We start from the raw sequence: 27,250 nt of genomic DNA, 5'->3' as shown, positions 1-27,250 counted from the left end.
CAACTGAGATCCCACCTACTTCATGAAGAGCAACTCTTTGCAGCTTTAAACCTCAGAGAAATTAAGTCCATGCTTAGCTTTTCTTTTTCTTTTTTGTTCAGATGGAGTTTATCTTTGCCACCAAGGCTGGAGTGCAGTGGTGCAATCTCAGCTTACTGCAACCTCTGCCTCCCGAGTTCAAATGATTCTCCTGTCTCAGCCTCCTGAGTAGCTGGGACTACCAGTATGCACCACCACATCTGGCAATTTTTTTGTATTTTTGGTAGAGATGAGGTTTCACCATCTTGGCAAGCCTGGTCTGGAACTCCTGACCTCAAGTGATCCATCCCCCTTGGCCTCCCAAAGTGCTGGGATTACAGGTGTGTGCCACCGTGCCTGACCTATGGGTAGCATATGATAATCAATAGGGTACTTAGAGTTCTTAGTACTTTTAATCTCCTCTTATATAGCTGGCATTTGGTATAATGAAAAACACTTTACTAGGAATCAGAAGATTTATTTGGGTAGGTCACAAGCTGACTTATTATTCAAATTATTCATCCAAATAATGAGGACTATAACACACTGTGGCAAAAAAGAATCAATGAAGATTCTATGTGAGAGATTTTAAAACTGAAAATGGCACGACTCATAACTTCATGTATTTGTCTCGATTCTAGGTGGTATACTAAGATAATAAACTTACATTCTTGGGATTCTTACAACAAAATGTTGAAAAGCTATACTGGTCCATTTTATAATCACGTTTTCAAATGTTTTCATACATTTATCTTGAATTTACAGAGTTTTATCCAAATCTTCTCCTTGATCATTTTTTTTTCTCAAATAAGATTCTGAACAAAAATGACCCGCTTTCCTTTCCTGTGCTTATGGGAATATTGAGTCAACATACACAATTTTATAAACCAGCACATAAAACTAAAGCACAATGCTAATGTCTTTTCTCCCCAATCAGTAAGGGCTTCATTAAAAAACCCTTACATTTTAACATTTAACTATGAAAAACAAAAGAACTATGGTCTGGTGGCTAGTAAAAGGCTGGTGTAGTGAGTAAGAGACACAAAGGTTAAACAGTTACTATTTTTCAGTCTTGTGTTTATTTTGTATACGTAAGTATTTGGCTGGGTTACCTAACACTGGACTTCCAAAACTGACCATGAGGTTTTATGACAAGAGAAGTACTTTTTATAGCAATTTTACTGTTGAAACCAAAATAGCCCAGAGAAGCTTTAAAGGTAGCAAAATAAAACAGTACACAATTCTAAACAACTCTGCTTCACACTCAACCTGGGACTTACACTCACCTAATAGTATATTTGTGATTACCTTTGTAACAAGCTGTCAAAAGGAGACCTCTAATATCAGCTCATGAAGGAATCACTTCAGCATGTCCTGCTCTGCAGCAGAAAACACATGGGAATCACTCAGAACTCTGGATTTCCAACAGAGCAGCATTTCCCAGAGAGTAAGCCCGAGGGCACTGTCCTCTGAGATGCTGTCAGGAGCACTAATAACAAATTTGGGAAAAACAGAAAATGGCATTAAGGCTTCCAGGTGTCTTAATTTAATTTAATGTAACCTAATTTAGGAGAGCTAAGTAATTAAACATGAGGCCAAAGTACATAAGAAAGCGGCAGCCCTTTATTGCAAATATGCACACACTCTTGGGCGAGGTTCTCTGGACCTCAGGTATGGGGCCAGGGAAGTCACGCCAGCACTCTCGGTGAGGTTCTCTGGTCCATGAATGCGGGGGCTGAAGAAGTCACGCCGGCTCCTGCCGGCAGCGGACTTTTATGCATTGGTACTGGAAGGGGGAGGGCAGTGGGCAGAATAAGGGCATGATAGGGACATCTCCATAGGTGTGGCCGGGTAAGTTTCGATCTCTTCGGATTGACCTCACCTAGCGCATGCTCGGTTGATCTGCATTTTCCTGCGTGCGGGTAAGTTGGTGAGGAAGAACCTGGAAGCCACATGGATTGTGCCTTCTTGTTCACCTTCCTCCATCTTGTCCTTTCTCCCTCACTCGAACACCAGGAAGTCCTTTGGTAAAGACATTTTGAACCTGGCTTCCCCAAAACCTTGCAATCCCCACAGAACAAATATCTATGAACATACCACTATATTAGCACTCACAGAACACTTGGGGAGATATGGCAAAGATTAGGCTGCAGGCCTTAGGTAAGTAAACTCTTAAAACACAATATTGAAAAAAATAGAAATTTAAAAATTAAAACAGAAAAACAAAAGCAAAAGATAAGTAAATAAATAAAAAATTTTAACAAACAATATTGGGCTGGGCAAAGTGGCTCAGACCCATAATCCTAATACTTTGTGAGTCTGAGCGGGGTTAATCGCTTTAGCCTGGGAGTTTGAGACCAACATGAACAACATGGTGAAACCCTGTCTCTATCAAAAATACAAAAATTAGCTTGGCCTGGTGGCATACGCCTGTGGTTCCAGCTACTCAGGAGGCTGAGGTGGGAGGATGGTTTGAGCCCTGGAGGCAGAGGTTGCAGTGAGCTGTGATTGCACCACTCACTGCAGCCTGGGGCAACAGAGCAAGACCCTGTCTCAATAAAATTAATTAATTAACTAATAAAACCAATATTCATTTACTGTGTGGGGAAACTCAAAATGAGCTTGGCACATCCATATGTAATACTAAGGTTTTTTTTTTTTTTAAACCCACAGTTTTTTTTCTCTGAGCTTTTACCGATGGATATCACGTCCAGATAAGTATTCTGTAGTACCAACACCACAGTTAATATGTATTTTGATTATACAGAATAATGATTCTTAACAGGATCTTAGCCCCCAAAACACATACATAAGCATGTACAGCAAATACAAGTAAAAATAACTGTAGCAACAAAGCTCTTCTGGAGAAAGTTCTGAAGTCGGAAGAAGTCACTCATATTTTTACCCTAAATACAACTATTACTATCTCAACCATAGAAATGATCAAAGTAAGGGCTGGAGATATTTAGATTTTAATCACCATAATGTGGATTATGTCACATAATGGAATTAGTCAGCTGAGTGTTTGAAAATCCTCATTACTTTAAATTGCTCATACTTTCAGGGTCTACAGAACATTTCACAACTAACCTAGCAAACTGTGATCTTTTCCCCACTTCTGTAAGACTTCCAATCACAAAAAAGAAGCAATACAAATTTCAGTAAAACTGTATGACAATTACCATTTGATTCTACTACATTGCAACTATCACCTCTAGAAGTAATTAGCCAGCTCCACAGGTCCATGAGATTTCCCATGATTATTCCTAGAAGTACTAATTAGGATCACAGGCACGTGGGGACCACTCTGTAATCGTAACATTCTCTAAACCTTCAGTCACAATTTACATTTGAAAAACCTTTGGTTTTTATGATTAAAATGTGTATATATGTGTGTGTGTATACGTGTAAATATGTATGTGTGTGTATATATATATATATACATATATCACTAAAATCTCTACCTATCAACAACATAATGATTTATAACCAACAGTTTCAGATGTGGGCCCCAGAAAACCAGTACCAGCTTCACCTGGGAACTTCTTAAAAATGTAAATGCTCAGGCAACACCACAGACCTACTGAATCAGAAACCCTGGGACTAGCTCTCCAAATGACTCTGGTGCACACTGTATTAAAAAAAAAAATGTAGGGGCGGAGCAAGATGGCCGAATAGGAACAGCTCCAGTCTCCAACTCCCAGCACGAGCGACACAGAAGACCGGTGATTTCTGCATTTTCAACTGAGGTACTGGGGTCATCTCACTAGGGAGTGCCGGACAATTGGTGCTGGTCAGCTGCTGCAGCCTGACCAGCGAGAGCTGAAGCAGGGTGAGGCATCGCCTCACCTGGGAAGCGCAAGGGGGAAGGGAATCCCTTTACCTAGCCAGGGGAACTGAGACACACAACACCTGGAAAACCGGGTAACTCCCACCCCAATACTGCACTTTAAGCAAATGGGCACACCAGGAGATTATACCCATACCTGGCCAGGAGGGTCCCACGGCCACGGAGCCTCCCTCATTGCTAGCACAGCAGTCTGCAATCTAACCACAAGGCAGCAGCGAGGCTGGGGGAGGGGCGCCTGCCATTGCTGAGGCTTATGTAGGTAAACAAAGCCGCTGGGAAGCTTAAACTGGGTGGAGCTCACAGCAGCTCAAGGAAACCTGCCTGTCTCTGTAGAATTCACCTCTGGGGACAGGGCACAGCTAAACAACAACAACAAAAAAAGCAGCAGAAACCTGTGCAGATGCAAACGACTCTGTCTGGCAGCTTTGAAGAGAGCAGTGGATCTCCCAACACGGAGGTTGAGATCTGAGAACGGACAGGCTGCCTGCTCAAGTGGGTCCCTGACCCCTGAGTAGCCTAACTGGGAGACATCCCCCACTAGGGGCAGTCTGACATCTCACACCTTACAGGGTGGAGTACACCCCTGAGAGGAAGCTTCCAAAGTAAGAATCAGACAGGTACACTCGCTGTTCAGCAATATTCTATCTTCTGCAACCTCTGCTGCTGATACCCAGGCAAACAGGGTCTGGAGTGGACCTCAAGCAATCTCCAACAGACCTACAGCTGAGGGTCCTGACTATTACAAGGAAAACTATCAAATGGGAAGAACACCTATACCAAAACCCCATCAGTATGTCACCATCATCAAAGACCAGAGGCAGATAAAACCACAAAGATGGGGAAGAAGCAGGGCAGAAAACTGGAAATTCAAAAAGTAAGAGCACATCTCCCCCTGCAAAGGAGCGCAGCTCATTGCCAGCAACGGATCAAAGCTGGTCAGAGAATGACTTTGACAAGATGAGAGAAGAAGGCTTCAGTCCATCAAACTTCTCAGAGCTAAAGGAGGAATTACGTACCCAGCGCAAAGAAACTAAAAATCTTGAAAAAAGAGTGGAAGAATTGATAGCTAGAATAATTAATGCAGAGAAGGTCATAAACGAAATGACAGAGATGAAAACCATGACACGAGAAATACGTGACAAAGGCACAAGCTTCAGTAACAGACTCGATCAACTGGAAGAAAGAGTATCAGCGATTGAGGATCAAATAAATAAAATGAAGCGAGAAGAGAAACCAAGAGAAAAAAGAAGAAAAAGAAATGAACAAAGCCTGCAAGAAGTATGGGATTATGTAAAAAGACCAAATCTGCGTCTGATTGGGGTGTCTGAAAGTGAGGGGGAAAATGGAACCAAGTTGGAAAACACTCTTCAGGATATCATCCAGGAGAACTTCCCCAACCTAGTAGGGCAGGCCAACATTCAAATTCAAGAAATAGAGAGAACACCACAAAGATACTCCTCGAGAAGAGCAACTCCAAGACACATAATTGCCAGATTCACCAAAGTTGAAATGAAGGAAAAAATCTTAAGGGCAGCCAGAGAGAAAGGTCGGGTTACACACAAAGGGAAGCCCATCAGACTAACAGCAGACCTCTCGGCAGAAACTCTACAAGCCAGAAGAGAGTGGGGGCCAATATTCAACATTCTTAAAGAAAAGAATTTTCAACCCAGAATTTCATATCCAGCCAAACTAAGTTTCATAAGTGAAGGAGAAATAAAATCCTTTACAGATAAGCAAATGCTTAGAGATTTTGTCACCACCAGGCCTGCCTTACAAGAGACCCTGAAGGAAGCCCTAAACATGGAAAGGAACAACCGGTACCAGCCATTGCAAAAACATGCCAAAATGTAAAGAACATCGAGGCTAGGAAGAAACTGCATCAACTAACGAGCAAAATAACCAGTTAATATCATAATGGCAGGATCAAGTTCACACATAACAATATTAACCTTAAATGTAAATGGACTAAATGCTCCAATTAAAAGACACAGACTGGCAAACTGGATAAAGAGTCAAGACCCATCAGTCTGCTGCATTCAGGAGACCCATCTCACATGCAGAGACATACATAGGCTCAAAATAAAGGGATGGAGGAAGATCTACCAAGCAAATGGAGAACAAAAAAAAGCAGGGGTTGCAATCCTAGTCTCTGATAAAATAGACTTTAAACCATCAAAGATCAAAAGAGACAAAGAAGGCCATTACATAATGGTAAAGGGATCAATTCAACAGGAAGAGCTAACTCTCCTAAATATATATGCACCCAATACAGGAGCACCCAAATTCATAAAGCAAGTCCTTAGGGACTCACAAAGAGACTTAGACTCCCATACAACAATAATGGGAGACTTCAACACTCCACTGTCAACATGACAGATCAACGAGACAGAAAGTTAACAAGGATATCCAGGAATTGAACTCATCTCTGCACCAAGGGGACCTAATAGACATCTATAGAACTCTCCACCCCAAATCAACAGAATATACATTCTTCTCAGCACCACATCGCACTTATTCCAAAATTGACCACATAATTGGAAGTAAAGCACTCCTTAGCAAATGTAAAAGAACAGAAATTATAACAAACTGTCTCTCAGACCACAGTGCAATCAAACTAGAACTCAGGACTAAGAAACTCAATCAAAACCGCTCAACTACATGGAAACTGAACAACCTGCTCCTGAATGACTATAACAAAATGAAGGCAGAAATAAAGATGTTCTTTGAAACCAATGAGAACAAAGATACAACATACCAGAATCTCTGGGACACATTTAAAGCAGTGTGTAGAGGGAAATTTATAGCACTAAATGCCCACAAGAGAAAGCTGGAAAGATCTAAAATTGACACTCTAACATCACAATTAAAAGAACTGGAGAAGCAAGCGCAAACACATTCAAAAGCTAGCAGAAGGCAAGAAATAACTAAGATCAGAGAAGAACTGAAGGAGATAGAGACACAAAAAACCCTCCAAAAAATCAATGAATCCAGGAGTTGGTTTTTTGAAAAGATCAACAAAATTGACGGACCACTAGCAAGACTAATGAAGAAAAGAGAGAAGAATCAAATAGATGCAAAAATAAAAAATAAAAAATAAATGATAAAGGGGATATCACCACCGACTCTACAGAAATACAAACTACCATCAGAGAATACTATAAACGCCTCTACACAAATAAACTAGAAAATCTAGAAGAAATGGATAATTTCCTGGACACTTACACTCTTCCAAGACTAAACGAGGAAGAAGTTGAATCCCTGAATAGACCAATAGCAGGCTCTGAAATTGAGGCAATAATTAATAGCCTACCAATGAAAAAAAGTCCAGGACCAGATGGATTCACAGCTGAATTCTACCAGAGGTACAAGGAGGAGCTGGTACCATTCCTTCTGAAACTATTCCAATCAATAGAAAAAGAGGGAATCCTCCATAATTCATTTTATGAGGCCAGCATCATCCTGATACCAAAGCCTGGCAGAGACACAACAAAAAAAGAAAATTTTAGACCAATATCCCTGATGAACATCGATGCAAAAATCCTCAATAAAATACTGGCAAACCGGATGCAGCAGCACATCAAAAAGCTTATCCACCATGATCAAGTGGGCTTCATCCCTGGGATGCAAGGCTGGTTCAACATTCGCAAATCAATAAACATCATCCAGCATATAACAGAACCAAAGACAAGAACCACATGATTATCTCAATAGATGCAGAAAAGGCTTTTGACAAAATTCAACAGCCCTTCATGCTAAAAACGCTCAATAAATTTGGTATTGATGGAACGTACATCAAAATAATAAGAGCTATTTATGACAAACCCACAGCCAATATCATACTGAATGGGCAAAAACTGGAAAAATTCCCTTTGAAAACTGGCACAAGACAGGGATGCCCTCTCTCACCACTCCTATTCAACATAGTGTTGGAAGTTCTGGCTAGGGCAATCAGGCAAGAGAAAGAAATCAAGGGTATCCAGTTAGGAAAAGAAGAAGTCAAATTGTCCCTGTTTGCAGATGACATGATTGTATATTTAGAAAACCCCATTGTCTCAGCCCAAAATCTCCTTAAGCTGATAAGCAACTTCAGCAAAGTCTCAGAATACAAAATTAATGTGCAGAAATCACAAGCATTCTTATACACCAGTAACAGACAAACAGACAGCCAAATCAGGAATGAACTTCCATTCACAATTGCTTCAAAGAGAATAAAATACCTAGGAATCCAACTTACAAGGGATGTAAAGGACCTCTTCAAGGAGAACTACAAACCACTGCTCAGTGAAATCAAAGAGGACACAAACAAATGCAAGAACATACCATGCTCATGGATAGGAGGAATCAATATCGTGAAAATGGCCATACTGCCCAAGGTTATTTATAGATTCAATGCCATCCCCATCAAGCTACCAATGAGTTTCTTCACAGAATTGGAAAACACTGCTTTAAAGTTCATATGGAACCAAAAAAGAGCCTGCATTGCCAAGACAATCCTAAGTCAAAAGAACAAAGCTGGGGGCATCACGCTACCTGACTTCAAACTATACTACAAGGCTACAGTAACCAAAACAGCATAATACTGGTACCAAAACAGAGATATAGACCAATGGAACAGAACAGAGTCCTCAGAAATAATACCACACATCTACAGCCATCTGATCTTTGACAAACCTGAGAGAAACAAGAAATGGGGAAAGGATTCCCTATTTAATAAATGGTGCTGGGAAAATTGGCTAGCCATAAGTAGAAAGCTGAAACTGGATCCTTTCCTTACTCCTTATACAAAAATTAATTCAAGATGGATTAGAGACTTAAATGTTAGACCTAATACCATAAAAACCCTAGAAGAAAACCTACGTAGTACCATTCAGGACATAGGCATGGGCAAGGACTTCATGTCTAAAACACCAAAAGCCACGGCAGCAGAAGCCAAAATTGACAAATGGGATCTAATTAAACTAAAGAGCTTCTGCACAGCAAAAGAAACCACCATCAGAGTGAACAGGCAACCTACAGAATGGGAGAAAATTTTTGCAATCTATTCATCTGACAAAGGGCTAATATCCAGAACCTACAAAAACTCAAACAATTTACAAGAAAAAACAACCCCATCAAAAAGTGGGCAAAGGATATGAACAGACATTTCTCAAAAGAAGACATTCATACAGCCAACAGACACATGATAAATGCTCATCATCACTGGCCATCAGAGAAATGCAAATCAAAACCACAATGAGATACCATCTCACACCAGTTAGAATGGCAATCATTAAAAAGTCAGGAAACAACAGGTGCTGGAGAGGATGTGGAGAAATAGGAACACTTTTACACTGTTGGTGGGATTGTAAACTAGTTCAACCATTATGGAAAACAGTATGGCAATTCCTCAAGGATCTAGAACTAGATGTACCATATGACCCAGCCACCATTACTGGGTATATACCCAAAGATTATAAATCGTGCTGCTATAAAGTCACATGCACACGTATGTTTATTGCGGCACTATTCACATAGCAAGACTTGGAATTAACCCAAATGTCTATCTGTGACAGACTGGATTAAGAAAATGTGGCACATATACACCATGGAATATTATGCAGCCATAAAAAGGATGAGTTTGCATCCTTTGTAGGGACATGGATGCAGCTGGAAACCATCATTCTTAGCAAACTATCACAAGAACAGAAAACCAAACACCGCATGTTCTCACTGGTAGGTGGGAACTGAACAATGAGATCACTTGGACTCGGGAAGGGGAACATCACACATTGGGCCTATCATGGGGAGGGGGGAGGGATTGCATTGGGAGTTATACCTGATATAAATGACAAATTGATGGGTGCTGATGAGTTGATGGGTGCAGCACACCAACATGGCACAAGTATACATATGTAACAAACCTGCACGTTATGCACATGTACCCTAGAACTTAACGCATTAAAAAAAAAAAAAAAAAAGTAGGCCAGGCACAGCTGCTCATGCCTGTCATCCCAGCACTTTGGGAGGGCAAGGTGGGAGGATCGCTTGAACCCAGGAGTTCAAGAACAGCCAGAGCAACATAGTGAGACTTCATCCTATAAAAAACTTTTTTAAACTAAAAAAAAAAAAAAAAAAATTTAAAGTAATCACTTAAACTTATGCTCCTGAGAGAACAGTTAACACCACTCAAACAAATGGAGGATCAAATGAAAAGTTATCCTAAAAAGCAAATAAGCAAGTTTAATTAATTTGAAGAACATCCTTAATGCTACATACTATTTAGAAGATTTTCAAAGAATCTATAAAAGAATATGTACATTTATTATCAGATAATGGGTGAAAGTCATAAAGGTAAAATTAGTAGGAACAAAAATGAAAACCAAAGCAAGTAAAATGAAGTGAAGATCAGGCCCAAACAGAACAGTGTTATGGTAAACTATGGAACATATGAAGGGGTTCCACTTCAATAGAACTATATAAAAGGAACCATTCCAACGATGACAGACTAGGTAACTTAGATCAATCTTCCGACTGAGAACTAGAAAAGTGGACAAAATGTAATGATTATAAGGCTGAGTAAAGGCAATACCAGAGAACAGGGTCTTCTTTTTTCCCCCTTGGGTTTTCTTCCAATGACAGCAGATAAGAAGAGGTTAATAAGCTGAGCTAGAACTCACAGCCTCACAGAGCTCACAGGGAGATAAACATTGGAGCTCAGCGTTCACCGAGGAGAGGCCCTGCTAACTCTCCCACTCCTTAGGTTGGGAACCTGAAGAACAAACTGCAAATTGCTCTGACAGGGAATGATGGCCAGCTTTAATCATCTCAATCCCTGATTGGATGAGACAATCCTGGGTTGCTAATTTCCAAGCCCCTGGCAGGGGCAAATGTAAATCCTCTCTGGAGAAGAATATCCCAAGGCTTCAAATTGGCTCCACATTATATATTTCATGTATTTCATGTATAATGTCTATCACTAAAAATAAAAAGCCACATGAGACTTAAGAATGACATAACAGAAAACAAGAGAAGCAAACAAGACACAAAACCACAAGGGATCGAGATAACAGAGTTACCAGACACACTTCCAAATAACTCTGCTGAACATGAGTAAGGAAAGACAGGACAAGACTGAAAACCTGGCAGAGAAATGCAACTTATGAAAATCAACCATATGAAATCCTGCAATTTAGAACTACCAAAACTGAAGTTAATAACTTAATGGATACGTTTAACCACAGCAGTAACCTAGCAGAAGACAGATTCAGTAAACTGGAAAAAGCTCAGAAAGACAAAAAGGTAGAAAATTGAGAAAAAAAAGACAATATGTTGAAAAGTTTATCACATACGTAGAGTCCTGGAAGAAAAAAGGAATGGGACAGAAGCAAGAGCTGAAGATATGGTTGTAGAGAGTTTTCAAAAACTGATCAAAGACTTCACAAGATTGGAGCACCATAAATGATTCAAGAGAACAATGGAAGCTAGCATAAGAGAATGATATCTTCAAGGTGCTGAAAGAAGGAAACTGCCAATCTAGAAACTTACACTCAGTGAAGATACTCTTCAACAATGAAATAAAAAGTAAGGATTTTCTCCACCTGCAGACTCACACTAAAGGAAATACTAAAGGGTATTTTCAGACAGGAGAAAGAGGATCCTCTACATCAAAACCTGGGGACTCTATTCCATAAACTCTGTACCCTGGAGCTCAGGAATTAAGATTTTACAGAAATAAAAAGCGTTCTTCAGGGAGGGAAAATAAAGGTTGAGGGGACTGGTAAAATGAAGTTTGAGTTACCTTAGTATGTATTAACTCTGAACCAGACTCTCAGGCTCTACAAGGATCTCATGAAGGTATCTGATTTCCCATTTAACATCTCAGCCTTCTAAGTTATTCTTAAGGATGAAGAACATTCTGTTTTTCAAAGACTACATCACCAGGTCTAAATAGTTACAAGTCACTTCCTTACATTGAGTTGAAAATCACCCCTTTGTAATTTGACTTATTAGTTCTAGTTTTATGCCTTGTCTTCACCAAAAACAAATAAAAATAAAAACTAATGCTTCTATATACATACTTTTTCAAATAGTTGAAGACAAGCTATCATGAACCTGAACCCCCAGGCTTTCCTCTCCAAATCCACAATTTCACAAGCTATCCTAAGACATGGAAAAGAATCTCTTCCCAATCCTGGCTATTATTCTCTAAATGAACCTATCCTTGTCTAAGTAGACCCTTCTTAAAGTGCTACCTAGGAATTCAAGTCAGTAACTCTGATGTTGCCTGTAACATCAGAAAATGACTTCCTTAAAAGTACAGCAAGTTGGATTTGCCAAGTTGCTGACCAGGTTGCATTCCCTCCTGCCCTCACTCCCATCTTTGTGTTATGCTTTATCTCAAGTCTCATTTTGCTTATTATTCATGACTCTCAGTGTGTCACAGTGGACATCAGAGGCCATACATATATATTGTTCTGGCTCTTTCCTGCAAATCTTTCTGAGTCATACCTGCTATTCTCCAAAGTCTGTGAATCCCAATACTAATAACTTGGCAATTCAGTTAAAGTCCTCTTCAGAAGGTCAGTTAGCTCAAAGCAATCACATTCTTCCCAGGCCTCTTAAGAAATACTCCAACCCCAGAAAAGGCCCTTCTTTCTGGTATCAGGAGCCATGGGCCACAAATACAAATCCAGTAGAATTTCAGCCATTTACCTCCCAGATCATCCCCTCCCTGAAGTTCTAACCAGAGCAGGAAAAAATAATGAAAACACCACCTGCAGTCACAAATCCTCCAGTTTCTTGGCCAATATTTCATATTCCCTTTAAGATACCTCCCAAAGAGGACATGACAAGGGAGGGGCACACAGAGTGCTACAGGTACTGAGAAGGTTCTATTTCTTTTTTCTTTTTTCTCTTTTTGAGATGGAGTTTCGCTCTTGTCACCCAGGTTGGAGTACAATGGTGCGATCTCGGATCACTGCAACCTCTGCCTCCTGGGTTCAAGTGATTCTCCCACCTCAGCCTCCCAAGTAGCTGGGATTAGAGACACTGGCCATCACGCCCGGCTTATTTTTGTATTTTTAGTAGAGGTGGGGTTTCACCATGTTGACCAGGCTGGTCTCAAACTCCTGTCCTCAAGTGATCCACCTGCCTCGGCCTCCCAAAGTGCTAAAATTACAGGAGCGAGCCACCACCCCCAGCCAAAGGTTCTATTTCTTAAGTTTGGTGTTGGGCACATGTTCATATGATTTAATGTTTTTTTTAAAAAATGATATCTTCCTGTTTTCTGTGTGTGTGTTTGTTTTTTGTTGTAGGCCTGCGTGCTTCATTCGTTCACCCATATGAATCTGTAGAGAAGTAACCATTAGCAACTTCAGTCAATATATACTAGACTCATACTTTAGGAAGACAACCCAGTTGACAACGACAACAGTTTCTATGCTAACAAAAGTCAGAGAAAATACTGACATTAGGGTCATTTCTAGAAAGTTCAATCATAAGATATATCCCCAAGCAAAAATATACACACAGAAAAGCTAAGTAAGAAGCTTTTAGAAAACTACTACCATCCTTAAAGTACAACAAAGTATTCTTTTATGTCGTTGTTTTTTTCATCAAAATACCTCATACAGCCATAGATTTTAAACCATTACATCTTATCTAGATTCCATATTAGATCATTAACATTTTTTCTAGATTCCATTGTTACTCTTTTGTAACCTTTATTTTAGGTATCTTAAAAATACTTTATTAAATATAACACATTCAGAAAAGTGCAGAAAATATACCTTAAGGTAGACCTTAACAAGTTACTCTAAATTATTTGCCCATGTAACCACCAGCCTGCTCCAGAAAGATATTAGAGCCAGGATCCAAGAAGCCCATAGATGTATATTTCAGTTCACACCTCCCACCTCGATGGACTCCTCAACGTACCCTGTGTGTAATCACCTCTTTTTTCTTGACAGTTTTACTGCCCAAGTATGAATCCATAAATAAGTATTTCTCAGTTCTCTTTTCATTTATGTTCTATTGCCCTTTGGAGGGCAGCAGACCATTATAGTAGGTAAAATTTTCTTTCACTCTAAGGGCCAATTTTCACTCCACTGCCGGCGATATTGCCTCCACTAAGAATGTATGCCCTAACCAACATGAGTTTTGCCTATTTTTGAACTCTATATAGAGGGAATTGTACAAATTAGGTTTTGGGGGTCTGGTCTCTATTGCTTAACATAGTGTTCAAGACTCGCCCATCTCGTCCCACATAGCTGTAAGCCATTTTATGAACACCACAATTCTCCATTTTACTGGAATGAACATTTGGGTTATTTTCTGTTTGGGGCTATTATAAACAATGCTGCTCTGAACATTCCTGTGTCTCCCGGCACCTACGTACTCGTTCTTGTGGAGTATATATCCGTGAGATTCCTGAACCACAGGGTATGAGTATCTTCCACTTTACCAAACTGTTTTCCAAACACTTGTACAAATACACACCCATTAGAAGGATATAGAGCCTCGTAACAATTTTCTTACCTTAAAAGATAAACAAAATGTCTCCTATCCCTTGTTTGTCTTTTAAGATCTGAAGATCACTGTGTAAGGGACTATCAGAGTCAACCTTGAGAACTACAAAACAAAAAAACAATTCAAACAGAAAGATTATATTATTATTATATTTTTACTAAGTCAAAAATGAACCAATCTGAAAGCTAAAATAGAGCACCTAGGGTAAGTTCCAGAAAGAGGAGATTTTCAACTGCTCTATATCCCCAGGAAGAATAGAGGCCACTATGGCTTCCAGCTCCTTTAGGATAAGTGTCCCAAAGAGATCATAGTAGCCTAAATCTAATCTAATAAGGGGCTTCAGAGTTTGCAGTCATTCTAAAGGAAAACAGGCACATGTATATAATTCTCAAGAATTCAAAAAAAGTTTGCTATGCTTTCCTAAACTTGTATTATTAGCCAGTGTGCTTTAGGAGAAAAACTTGCCATGGACAGAACTGTCAAAAAAATTTTTTTTTGAGACGGAGTCTTGCTCTGTCGCCTCCAGTGGTGCGATCTCGGCTTACTGCAAGCTCCGCTTCCCAGGTTCACGTCATTCTCCCGCCTCAGCCTGGGAGTAGCTGGGACTACAGGCGACCGCCACCAAGCCCGGCTAATTTCTTTTTTTTTTTGTATTTTTAGTAGAGACGGGGTTTCACCGTGTTAGCCAGGATGGTCTCAATCTCCTGACTTCGTGATCCGCCCGCCTCGGCCTCCCAAAGTGCTGGGATTACAGGCTTGAATCACCGTGCCCGGCCAAGAACTGTCAAAAGTTAAATCACTAAAGAATCGGTATTTTTCTACAACTGTCCTATATATACATATCCAATATGTATCCCAACTCCCACTCCCCACTTTTTTTTGTTTTATGAGACAGGGTGCCTCACTCTGTCATCCAGGCTGGAATATAATGGTGCAATCACAGTTCATTGCAGCCTTGACTTCTCCTAGCTCAAAAGAGCTTCCTGCCTCAGCCTCCCACCACCCATCATAGCTGGGACTACAGGTGTATTCTATCTATATATTTCAAAAGTAATAACATAACTACCTCCACAATAAGAGTTGATTATGTTGCTTTCAAACTTGGGGGAAAAAAATCACAAAAAAAAACTTGGCAATCATTCGCTGTATAATGAAATGTATTACTTTTATTTACTTATCAAGCCATATTGCTCGAGCTTTTTGCCAGAAGATAAAAATCATGTAAATGTTCACTCTATCAGGAAGATGACAAAAACAATTCCAATGGGCTTATAAAACAATTTCTTTAAATCCAAAAACAAAAACTCATCCTATCTTACCCCCTACATCTTTTGGAACTTGATTGCATTTGAGATTCACAAAATAAAGCTAATAAACATTTCCATATCTGTCCAGTTTTAAGAAATGATATTTATAATCTGACAAAAGAAAAGAACAGAAGAACAATCAGAAGAGCAGGGATTTAGAGATCCTTACCTGTCTTATAATTCTGCGATCTGTATATGTCCCTGAGCTCCTCCATAAGTCTATCTGAAGCTTGCACTGACCCAGACACTGCAGCCTGAAACACAAAAGCCACTGTTTACCAGGGTCTACTGAGCCAACTAATTTAAAGATTTAAGGTATTTCAACCTGCTCCAAAAGATTACAGTAGCCAGGCAGGGGGCTCACACCTGTAATCCCAGTACTTTGGGAGGCCGAGGCGGGTGGATCACGTGAGGCCAAGAGTTTGAAACCAGCTTGGCTGTCAGGATGAAACCCCATCTATATTAAAAAAATAAGAAAGTTGGCCAGGTGTGGATGCACGTGCCTGTAGTCCCAGCTACTAGGGAAGCTGAGGCAAGAGAATCACTTGAACCCGGAAGGTGGGTAGTACTGAGCTGAGATGGTGCCACTGCACTCTGGCCTGGGCCACAGAGCAAGACTCCATCTCAAAAGAAAAAAGAAAAAGATTACAATAAAATTGGATCACCACTTAACAATTTCAGAAGTAAAAAAAGGCCAGGCACAGTGGCTCATGCCTGTAATCCCAGCACTTTGGGAGGCTGAGGTGTGCAGATCACAACATCAGGAGTTTGAGACCAGCCTGGCCAACATAGTGAAACCCAGTCTCTACTAAAAATACAAAAATTAGCTGAGTGTGGTGGTGCACGCCTGTAGTCCCAGCTACTCAGGAGGCTGGGGCAGGAGAATTGCTTTTACCCAGGAGGCAGAGGTTGCAGTGAGCCAAGACCATGCCATTGCACTCCAGCCTGGGTGACAGAGTGAAACTCCATCTAAAAAAAAAGAAAAAGTCCCATTAAATGAAGCATTATGAAGTTTGAAGAGAATATAAAACTAGACACAAGTCTGGTCCATTTCCTTTTTCTTATCACCTGAAAAACTCTAGCCAACATGTTCAGACCACCATGGACTCTACAGAAGCATAAAATTCAGTATGAGTCTATTCCAAACCCCAGCAATTTTTGAAAATACTGGAAGACACTCAAGGTGACACATTATTAACTCAAATAGGCTTCCATTCATAAGACGACAAGCAAGAATATTACACAGATGGTCTAGTTCACACATTAAGACACTGGGAACCATGTGTGCCTACATGCAACTGGTTTCAGTTTTTCAGTGCAGGGACTTCTCTAAAGATGAAAAATATCGATATCTTATCCTAAGACTATATAGAAATGGAACTACTTTTTGGTCATGTGAAACCAAAGGTTTTAAAGACTGTACTAGACTTTGAAGGAGAAAAAAAATCAAGTTTATAAAAATATTACTTCCTAGCTATGTAACCACGAACTCATTTCATATCTATAAAATATGAGAAGCTTTCCTATCTCTAAAATGTGAAGAGCACCTATTTCACACAGTTGCTATGATGACTAAATGAAAAGATCTATAAAGTATAAAGTATTTAGCATAGTATCAGTCATGCAAAAGTGTTCAATAATTTATCCTTGTTTTGAAGATAACTCAAACTGGAATTGATCACAAGACACAGAAAGTACAGTAACATTAATTCAAATGCTACAATCTCAGTTTTTTAAATAATCAAGATGTGGGGGATTGGCTAAATTTCTTTGCCGTATGAAAAATTACCAATTAAATTAACATATAAATAAGATGGAAAGAGGGAGAGTTATCTATCTGATTTCAACATCTGACATCTACTTGCCTAACAATTCATTCCCTGTTTTGGAGAACCTGTGCCCAATACAAAGTAACTGGTCCTCGGATATTGTGGAGTTGGTAAATAGCTCTAGTACAAGGCAGGAAGCAGTAAGTGTTCAGACAATCATTTGATATTTCCCTACTCTGTCTAGCATTTTTTGTATATACATCCATCATTTTAATTTATTTTTTAGCAACCATCCAAAAGATATGTACTGTCTAATCATATTTTAGAGTTGAGCAAAGTGAAACCATAAAAGGTGTGTCTGTCTCCAAACTCAGTGTTCCTTTCCCATCCTGCTGCTTCACATAAAAGAGATTTCAAGTCAAAAGAGAAACACTACTTCTGGTTTGGTCAGAGCAGGATGGACCAAAGTCGGCTTCATGAAGGAGAAATAATTTGAGTTGTGTTTTGTAGGAGAGAATGAATTTGAATATACAGATGCCACAGAAGAAAAGGTCAGCAGAGAAAACAGCATAGACAGGAGGAAAGGGGCATATACAGGGATCAGCTGGTGGTTCAGGATGTGAAGAGAGCAGATGAACAGGATAAAAAGTGGCTATTCATAGATGAGAAAGATAACCCTGGGCAGCAAAGCATATGAGCGTGGCTAGGCAGAGTGGCTCATGTCTGTAATCCCAGTACTTGGGCAGGCCGAGGTAAGAGGACTGCTTGAACTCAGGTGTTCAAGACCACTATGTTCAAGGTCAACATAGTGAGACCTCATCTCTACTAAAAATCAAAAAGTGGTGTGGTGGCATATGCCTATAGTCTGAGACACTTGGGAGGCTGAAGCAGGAGGACCACTGGAGGCAGGAGGACCACTGGAGCCTGGGAGATAAAGGCTACAGTGAACTATGATTGTGCCCCCGCACCCTAGCCCAGGTGACAGAGCAAGACCCTGTCTCAAAATCAATAAACAAATGACTGAATCTACCACTAAAGCAGGAATGGAGGAGGAGAGCAGCTGAGATCGTCATGTTCATGAATTGCCTGGTGTTAACTATAATTACTTGACCAAAAAGTCCAGGCTCCAGATATTTATACAAATTACACATTTAAATGGTCTTACCTTTCAGTCTTCCTAATTTTCTTTAATATTGCCCAATTCTTTTTCAATTCCTTCATCCTCCAACTTTTTCCCACTAATAGGCTCTTCTTTCATCTCATAGTGATCTAAGTTTTCTATAGCCTGCAAAAAGAAGAAAAATATTAGCTTATTCAACCTGCTTTCTTTAGTAGTTTCTTATGCCAAAAGTTAAATTATTCTTGACTCAATGGGGGACAAGAAACAGAATATATCTGTCCTATGGGGAGAGAGATAAAGCCCTTACATTCCATTCAAGAGGCTCCCACCTTTTATATCCTGTATATTTTATTAAAAGTTAGACTCTGAGTAAAGCAGATTTAAAAGCTTTACAAAGTCACAACTATTATGATAAGACATCATTTATTTATTTACTTTTTATTTAATTTATTTTTTTTAAAATATAGAGTCTCACTGTGTCACGTAGGGCACCGGCCTACAGTCCCAGCTACTCAGGAAGATTGCTTGAACCCAGGAGTTCAAGGTTACATGACCACGCTACTGCACTCCATCCTGAGTGACATAAGACTCTGTCTCAAAAAACAAACAAAAACAAGCTTCCAACACTACTTCTTTAGTTCTGAAGCCCTCTAAAGTATATTTTAGGTTAATAAATTCCAAACCAAGAAAATGAAAGCCTAAATTAATTATAAGACCCCAAACAGAAAAAAATCTTTTAAAACAATCAAGACCATGGAATTCACATACATTCTATTGGGTCAATGCAGAGATATAGATCTTTGTTCCGAAGTTTAAATTTAAATGCAAAGCTTCAGAGCCTGAAAACATCTAAAATTATACTCATGACTGACAACTGGCCTAGGCTCAATGTCTTTGGAATTTGCCCTACTAACTTTGCTACTGTTGGAATGTATTCCCTCCAAAATTCATCTGTTGATGTTGTCAACGTGATGATCCTAACAGGTAGGACTTTTAAAAGGTCATTAGGCCAAGAGGGCTCTTTCCTCATTTATGGGATTAAGGCCCTTTTGAATGAGGCTTCACACATTGGACTAGCTTGCTCTCCTGCCCTTCTGCCTGCTACCATGTGAGGATGCAATGAAAAGGCCCTGAGACACCAAATGTTGATATTTTCATCTTGGATTTCCCAGACTCCAGAACTGTCAGAAAATAAATGACTGTTCTTTATAAATTACTCACTCTCTGTTATTCTGTTACAACACTATAAAACAGACTAAGACAAATGTCTTTGAATGATTTTTCAACAAGAGACAGTTTCACTACCTCCAGCAAGTAGTCCCTAAAATATTCTCAAATTCTCCTTTTATGCAAACATAAAATTTTAAAAATTCAGTAGTTTCTCTTCCAAAAAGTAACCACATACAGGTTAAGTACTGATTAGTATTAAATATAATTTTAGTGCTAAAAGTTAAGAGCTTTTGTTTTCTGGAAAACCAAATCCAACAATTCACATAAAACAATTTGCTCAAAGGCATATCATGAGTTAGAGGTAAAGCCAGAATTTATAAATTACATTCCATTCCAAATACAATGTCTTTCAATTATTCCACATTAGTAGTTACTTATAAAGGAGATTAGAGAATGACTCAAATGTTCAAAACTGAAGATATTTTTTTTTTTGAGACAGAGTTTCACCTTTGTCATCCAGACTGGAGCACACTCTTGGCTCACTGCAACCTCCACCTCCCGGGTTCAAGTGAGAAGAAGGAAAAAGACAAAGACTCATCCTTCAAATTGGACTTTTATTTAAACCAGGGTTTGTCACCCTCGGCAATATTGATATATTGGGCCAGACAATTCTTTGTGGAGGCTTCTCCTGGTGTGTTGTGGGACATTTAATAACATCCCCTCTACCCACGGGATGCCAATAAGACCTCCCAACCATGGCCAGTTGTGACCACAAAAATGTCTCCAGATATTTCCAAATGTCCCATGGGAGGCAAAATATTCCTGCAGGCAAAAATTACTATGTAAACTAGATCTACATCCTAGGTCTTAGAAAAAAGATGTAAAGCTTCCCAAGTTAGCCCTGTACACCCTTGATACTGAAATGAAATAACAGCCTTAAAGGAAACAAGCAAAACCTTAATCTTCTTTAATACAGAAGTAAAAATGCAACAATAAAATATTACTATAGCCGTTCTAACATTGTTTTTTATAGGAATGCAAGGATGATTCAAAATTAGGAAAATTTCATCAGGTAATTCACAAATTATATTTCTCCATAGAATTGTAGGCACAATCAAAAAACAAGGTAGCTCTATAAGCATTAAGTCCCCGTGATATTCAGTGACAAACACAAGTTGCAGATGTCATACAGAAAAAACTGGACACTGAACACATATTTCCACCATCTGCTCTTTGTCCTAAGACTCCACTAGAAATACAGTGAAGAAGAAACATATAAACACACAATTACAAAAAAAGAAATAGGATTACCAACAGAAGAGAATTCACCTTCATTAGACAATGACAGTAAATGGAAAATGGTTAATTAATGGAGCAAAGCAAACAAAAGTGGAGGTTCCAGCCATCATTTATGATTGCACCAGGAGATAAGATAGAGGGTTAGAGGATAACAATTAGGAATCAGCATACATTCCCCCCTAAAAGCTATCAGTTGCCAAGTCTTGGCCATGAAGAACTCCCAATTTTTTTTGTTTTTGTTTTTTATTTGTATTTATTTATTTATTTATTTATTGAGGCAGGGTCTTGCTCTTTCACCCAGGCTGGAATGCAGGAATGCAGTGGGATGATCACAGCTCACTTCAGCCTCAACATCCCAGGCTCAAGTGATCCTTCTGCCTCAGCCTCCCAAGTAGCTGGGCCTACAGGTGGGTGTCACCACACCTGGCTATTTTTTTATTTATTTTCATAAAGATGGGGTCTCACAATGTTGCCTAAATTAGTCTTGAGTTCCTGGGCTCAAGTGATCCTCCCACATCAGTCTCCCAAAGCACTGAGATTGTAGGTGTGAGCCACCACAGTCTTTTAGTACTTCTCTCATATATGAATGAACAAAAAGGGGAATTAAAAAAAGAGAGAATACAGGCCAGCACAGTGGTTCATGACTTTAATCCCAGCAATTTGGGAGGCTGACTTGGGCATAGCCCCTGAGGTCAGGAATTCGAAACCAGCTTGACCAACATGGAGAAACAAATACAAAAATTAGCCGGGCTTGGTGGCGCATGCCTATAATCCCAGCTACTTACGAGGCTGAGGCAGGAGAATCGCTTGAACCCAGGAGCTAAAGATTGTGGCGAGCCAAGATCATGCCATTGCACTCCAGGCTGGGAAACAAGAGTGAAACTCTATCTCAAAAAAAAAAAAAAAAGACTACAAATGATAAACAACATAGAATAGATATTTAAGGAAAGGCTTTACAAAGTAAAATAAGACCAAAGTAAACTAAGAAAAAAATTTATTAAAGAACAAAGAGATGCTAGGGAGCAGACAAAAGAGTATCAAAATCACTTCATAAAGACACTTGTGAATGTATGACATGAGTAAAACAACATAGAATATGAACAAGGAATAATCAGAGAAGAAAAAGTTCTTAGAACTCAGGGTTCATCTTGGGAGCTGGTCCCCAATGAGCCACACCTCCTGTCACCATGTCCTTGGACATGCCCATCCCACAGTGAATCTGAGTTGGCCCCAAGACTCACTTTAACCTAGAGAATTTGGTAGAAATGACACTGGACCTGTTCCAGGTCTAAGCCTTAAGAACACCTGGCAGCTCCGCTTCTGTGCTTCTGGAAGCCAAAACAAGTACTGACTATCCTCTGTGAGAAACAGAAGCCACAAGAAGAGGCCTGAGAGGATGAGATACTATGCAGAGAGGAAGGCCACATGAAGAAACACCAAGACAGCAGACCTGTGGGTGAAGAAGCCATCTCAGACATTCCACTGCAGCTGAGCATCCAGACGACCAGTCCCTGACACCATCTAACTGCACAGTGAGAGATGCCAAATGAGACCAGCAGAAAATTGTCCAGTTAGTCCCAGTTAACCCATACAGTAGTGACAGATAGACAATGTGTGGTTTTATGCCATTAAGTGTTGGGAAAATTGGTTAAGCAACAATAAATAACCAAAACAAAACTTAAAGTTATGACTATCCAAATAAAATTTCCTAAAAGTCAAAAGATAAGAAAAATGTTCCAGAACTTAAAATTTAAAAAAATTAGAAATAATGTGAGATACAAGACTCAAGACAAGAGGACTAAAATCCAATTAACAGGCATTTCAAAACAAACAAATAAAATGGAAAGGAGAAAGTTAACAAAAATATGACAAGATTCAAGATTCCATCTTTGAAAGACCCCATCCATAGGCCTGTCCATTCGGTGTATCCAGCACAATGAATGAAAAAAGACCCACACTAAGTACAATGTTGTGCTATTTCAGCTCAGCAAGGAAAAGACAAACTCCTAAAAGCTTCCAGAAAGTCATGCATAAATGAGTGAAACTCAGGATGACCTGAGGCTCCACCACCATGACTGGTTAGAAGACAACAGCACAGACTTTGAAATTCTAAGATAAAATTATCCTCAACCTAGAAATACATAATCAACCAAACTATCCATCAAGTGTGAGGGTAGATTATGACAAAAGAGAATAGTGATGGGGATGTGCTATGCACCAGGCACTGTTCTAAATGGTTTACATGTATCAACTCATTTAATCCTCATAGCGCCCTAGAAACATAGGTACTAATGCTATTACTGGCTCCCCCATTTTGCAAATGGAAAATTGATGCATAGAGCACTTAGGGAATCAGCCCAAGGGCATACAGCTAATAAGCAGTAGAACCAAGATTCAAACCTATCTCAGACTGTCTCCATAACCCAAACACTGGATTGTATTTTTTCAGAAGCTAGAGATCAGAAAATATACCACTCCATGCTTTCTTAGGGTTTTACTTGAGGACATAGTCAGGTAAAATGACAAAGGGAAAGCCAAGAAAGAAGACGTGGGATCCAGGAAACTATGGATCTACTCTAGGAGAGCAGTTGAGAAAAACCTCAAGATGACATTTGCACAGCCAACCCAAAGAACAATCTGCCAAAATGGGCACAGAGGAGCCAAAGGCTTTGGAAGAGAAGGAGATCTCACAGGAAGGGCTACAACAGAATTTTTTTAATTAAAAAGTACTATTAGGAGGAAGACACTGCAAAACTAAAAACACCATCAAGAAAACAAAATATCCTATCCTAAATATTCTAGAAAACTTGGCTTTACAAAGTCCTAATGACAATTAGTGATTACTTATATGACTAAAGATAATATTTGAGGAAGGGAAAGGATGGTATAAGAGCTAAATTCTCATGTATTATACTAAAAAGTCAATAACAGAGGCCTAAATAGGTAAATCCAGGAAGAAGTTAGGGGTAGTGGTGACCTAGTGGTGATTTCTGTTGCTTGCAGGAGATAACACGTGGGCGAGTCCTTAAGAAGCAGAGACAGGGCCGGGCGCGGTGGCTCAAGCCTGTAATCCCAGCACTTTGGGAGGCCGAGACGGGCGGATCACGAGGTCAGGAGATCGAGACCATCCTGGCTAACCCGGTGAAACCCTGTCTCTACTAAAAATACAAAAAACTAGCCGGGCGAGGTGGCGGGCGCCTGTAATCCCAGCTACTCGGGAGGCTGAGGCAGGAGAATGGTGTAAAAACTCGGGACGCGGAGCTTGCAGTGAGCTGAGATCCAGCCACTGCACTCCAGCCTGAGCGACAGAGCAAGACTCCCTCTCAAAAAAAAAAAAAAAGAAGCAGAGACAGACTTAAGGAGATGGCATTTCTAGGTGAAGGTAATTCAGTGAGCAAAGACAAACAATGAAAGAAGCAAGAACATTTATGGACACCAGGAATATTAACAACAAAAAGCTGGTGTTAGGGAAAAGGGCAATTTTTTACCTGTCATACTAAATGCTAGCAGCTCCAAAGAATGAAAAGGTTATTTTTAGTATCTAAAACAGAACAAACAAAACAATTCAATAGGAAGAGAAAAACTAACTTCTTTTTTTTTTTTTGTGAGACGGAGTCTTGCTCTGCCGCCCAGGCTGGAGTGCAGTGGCCTGATCTCAGTTCACTGCAAGCTCCGCCTCCTGGGTTTACGCCATTCTCCTGCCTCAGCCTCCCGAGTAGCTGGGACTACAGGCGCCCGCTACCTCGCCCGGCTAGTTTTTTGTATTCTTTTAGTAGAGACGAGGTTTCACCGTGTTAGCCAGGATGGTCTCGATCTCCTGACCTCGTGATCCTCCCGTCTCGGCCTTTCAAAGTGCTGGGATTACAGGCTTGAGCCACCGCGCCCGGCCCAGAAAAACTAACTTCTAAATGACTTGAATAATAAAAAAGAAATCATCCTAGTTTGACTTTTGTTTGACACAATTTATTTTAGCTCTTGAACACTAGAGAATTTTTACTTTACCTGACCCATGGGTAGTGGTTGATCTGGCATCTCAACATCCAGGTGCTTAGGAAGGTTATCTAATCTGCAGAGTCCACATATGCAGCACTTCAGTTGCTGATGAAGCTACAAAGCACATTTCATTAAATAAGCATTATGTTAAAGAGCCCTTAGAGGACATCAATAATGTTATGACTACTGTAATCAATCCAGAAGGAAATAAAAAAGTTTGTTACTGCTCAACTGTAGCTTACAGATAAAAAAAAACTCTTTAAAATATTTTCAGGAGTCTCTATTTTAAGAATGTTACTATGGCTTGGGGTATAATCACTACAACTGTTAACTAGCGGAATGACAACAATAAAGGCAGAGGAAGGAAGGAAATTGTCCAATTTCTCATTGCTACCTTGTTTTCTTAGAAACTTACAACTTCAAACAAGAGAACATTCATGCATTAATGAGGCTACCAAAAAAGAAAAAAAGAAGAAAAAAACACACAGGCAGTGTTGTTACACATGGCTTGTAAAATTATATATTCCAATCACAGTCAGTTAAAACTACAAAAGCAAATGTGATCCAGCAGACAGAGCCTGGAAATCTAGATGACCTTGGATATCATATCTATTTTCCTGATTTGAGTCTACTCATTTGTAAAAGAAAGAAATGAAAACTTTCCCAGAATGGTAAAGATTAAATAAACCTGCAAAACACTTGATACTTAGTAGGCTCTTAAGTGTCTGTCTAAAAAATAATAATTCACTAGGAAACTGGTAAATTTCCATGTTTAAGTCCAAATTGTGTTGTAAGCACATTTACTTTAAGGAAGTAAGCAAGGTAAACTATGTGCACAAGTGCGGTTTTCATTGTTTGAAGTGTTTCCAATGTATAAGGTGACTCAAATGGGATCCAATAAGGCAACTTGCTTCACTTGGTCAGGAACAATTTTCTGGGTGTCTCTGACCAAGAAAAGAGATGAAGAGAAAGCAGCAGGTTTACAAAGCACAAAGAAAGAAGACACAGGATTAGAATGGGTTAACAAAACAAAGAATAAGCCTTCTGAAGGTGATCAATGAAGAAGGTGGAAACAGGAAGGTTGAACCATAAATTTAGGATCCACCAAAAATCCTCATGCTTAAAAGGAAGCCAAGCCCCAGTGTGGATTTTTTATGTACCCAATGTGCTCTGCTTTGTGCTAAGTACATAATGAAGATGAGGCAGGGCTATCTGGACACAGACCTGGACAGGACACTCTGACCTCTAGCACAGAAGGGGCTACAGGAGAGCTGGGGTGAAACAGGAATTAAAAGAAATTAAAGAATGTGAAACTACCATCAGAGTGAACAGGCAACCTACAGAATGGGAGAAAATTTTTGAAATCTACTCATCTGACAAAGAGCTAATATCCAGAATCTACAAAGAACTTAAATTTACAAGAAAAAATCAAACAACCCCATCAAAAAGGGGCAAAGGATATGAACAGACACTTCTCAAAAGAAGACATTTATGCAGTCAATAGACACATGAAAAAATGCTCATCAACAGTGGTCATCAGAGAAATCAAAACCACAATGAGATACCATCTCACACCAGTTAGAAGGGTGATCATAAAAAAGTCAGGAAACAACAGATGCTGGAGAGGTTGTGGAGAAATAGGAACACTTTTACACTGTTGGTGGGACTGTAAACTAGTTCAACCATTGTGGAAGACAGTGTGGCCATTCCTCAAGGATCTAGAACTAGAAATACCATTTGACCCAGCCATCCCATTACTGGGTATATACCCAAAGGATTATAAATCATGCTGCTATAAAGACACATGCACACGTATGTTTATTGTGGCACTATTCACAATAGCAAAGACTTGGAACCAACCCAAAGGTCCATCAATGATAGACTGGATTGGGAAAATGTGACACATATACACCATGGAATACTATGCAGCCATAAAAAGGATGAGTTCATGTCCTTTGTAGGGACATGGATGCAGCTGGAAAACATCATTCTCAGCAAACTATCACAAGGACAGAAAACCAAACACCGCATGTTCTCACTCATAGGTGGGAATTGAACAATCAGAACACTTGGACACAGGATGGGGAACATCACACACCGGGGCCTGTCGTAGGGTGGAGGGGAGTGGGGAGAGATAGCATTAGGAGATATACGTAATGTAAATGACAAGTTAATGGGTGCAGCTCACCAACATGGTACATGTATACATATGTGACAA

At 39.7% G+C, this 27,250-nt stretch overlaps 1 long non-coding RNA gene across 1 annotated transcript in view; it reads right to left on the bottom strand.

The window, feature by feature from the left end:
• Positions 1-1,379: 1,379 nt before the first annotated feature.
• Positions 1,380-27,250, bottom strand: part of LOC117071214 — a 31,047-nt gene continuing 5,176 nt past the window's right edge. The window contains exons 2-6 of the long non-coding RNA XR_004432193.1: positions 25,042-25,146; positions 18,616-18,735; positions 15,851-15,935; positions 14,384-14,442; positions 1,380-1,507 (exon numbers count right to left, since the gene is read on the bottom strand). This is a non-coding gene — a long non-coding RNA (uncharacterized LOC117071214). The remainder of the gene's footprint in view (positions 1,508-14,383; positions 14,443-15,850; positions 15,936-18,615; positions 18,736-25,041; positions 25,147-27,250) is intronic.

Source organism: Trachypithecus francoisi, unplaced genomic scaffold, assembly GCF_009764315.1.
Source record: "Trachypithecus francoisi isolate TF-2019V2 unplaced genomic scaffold, Tfra_2.0 Lachesis_group3, whole genome shotgun sequence".
In the NCBI taxonomy this organism is placed as follows: Eukaryota; Metazoa; Chordata; class Mammalia; order Primates; family Cercopithecidae; genus Trachypithecus; species Trachypithecus francoisi.
The sequence above is the reverse complement of the archived record's forward strand: the minus strand, read 5'-3'. Positions and strand labels throughout refer to the sequence as shown.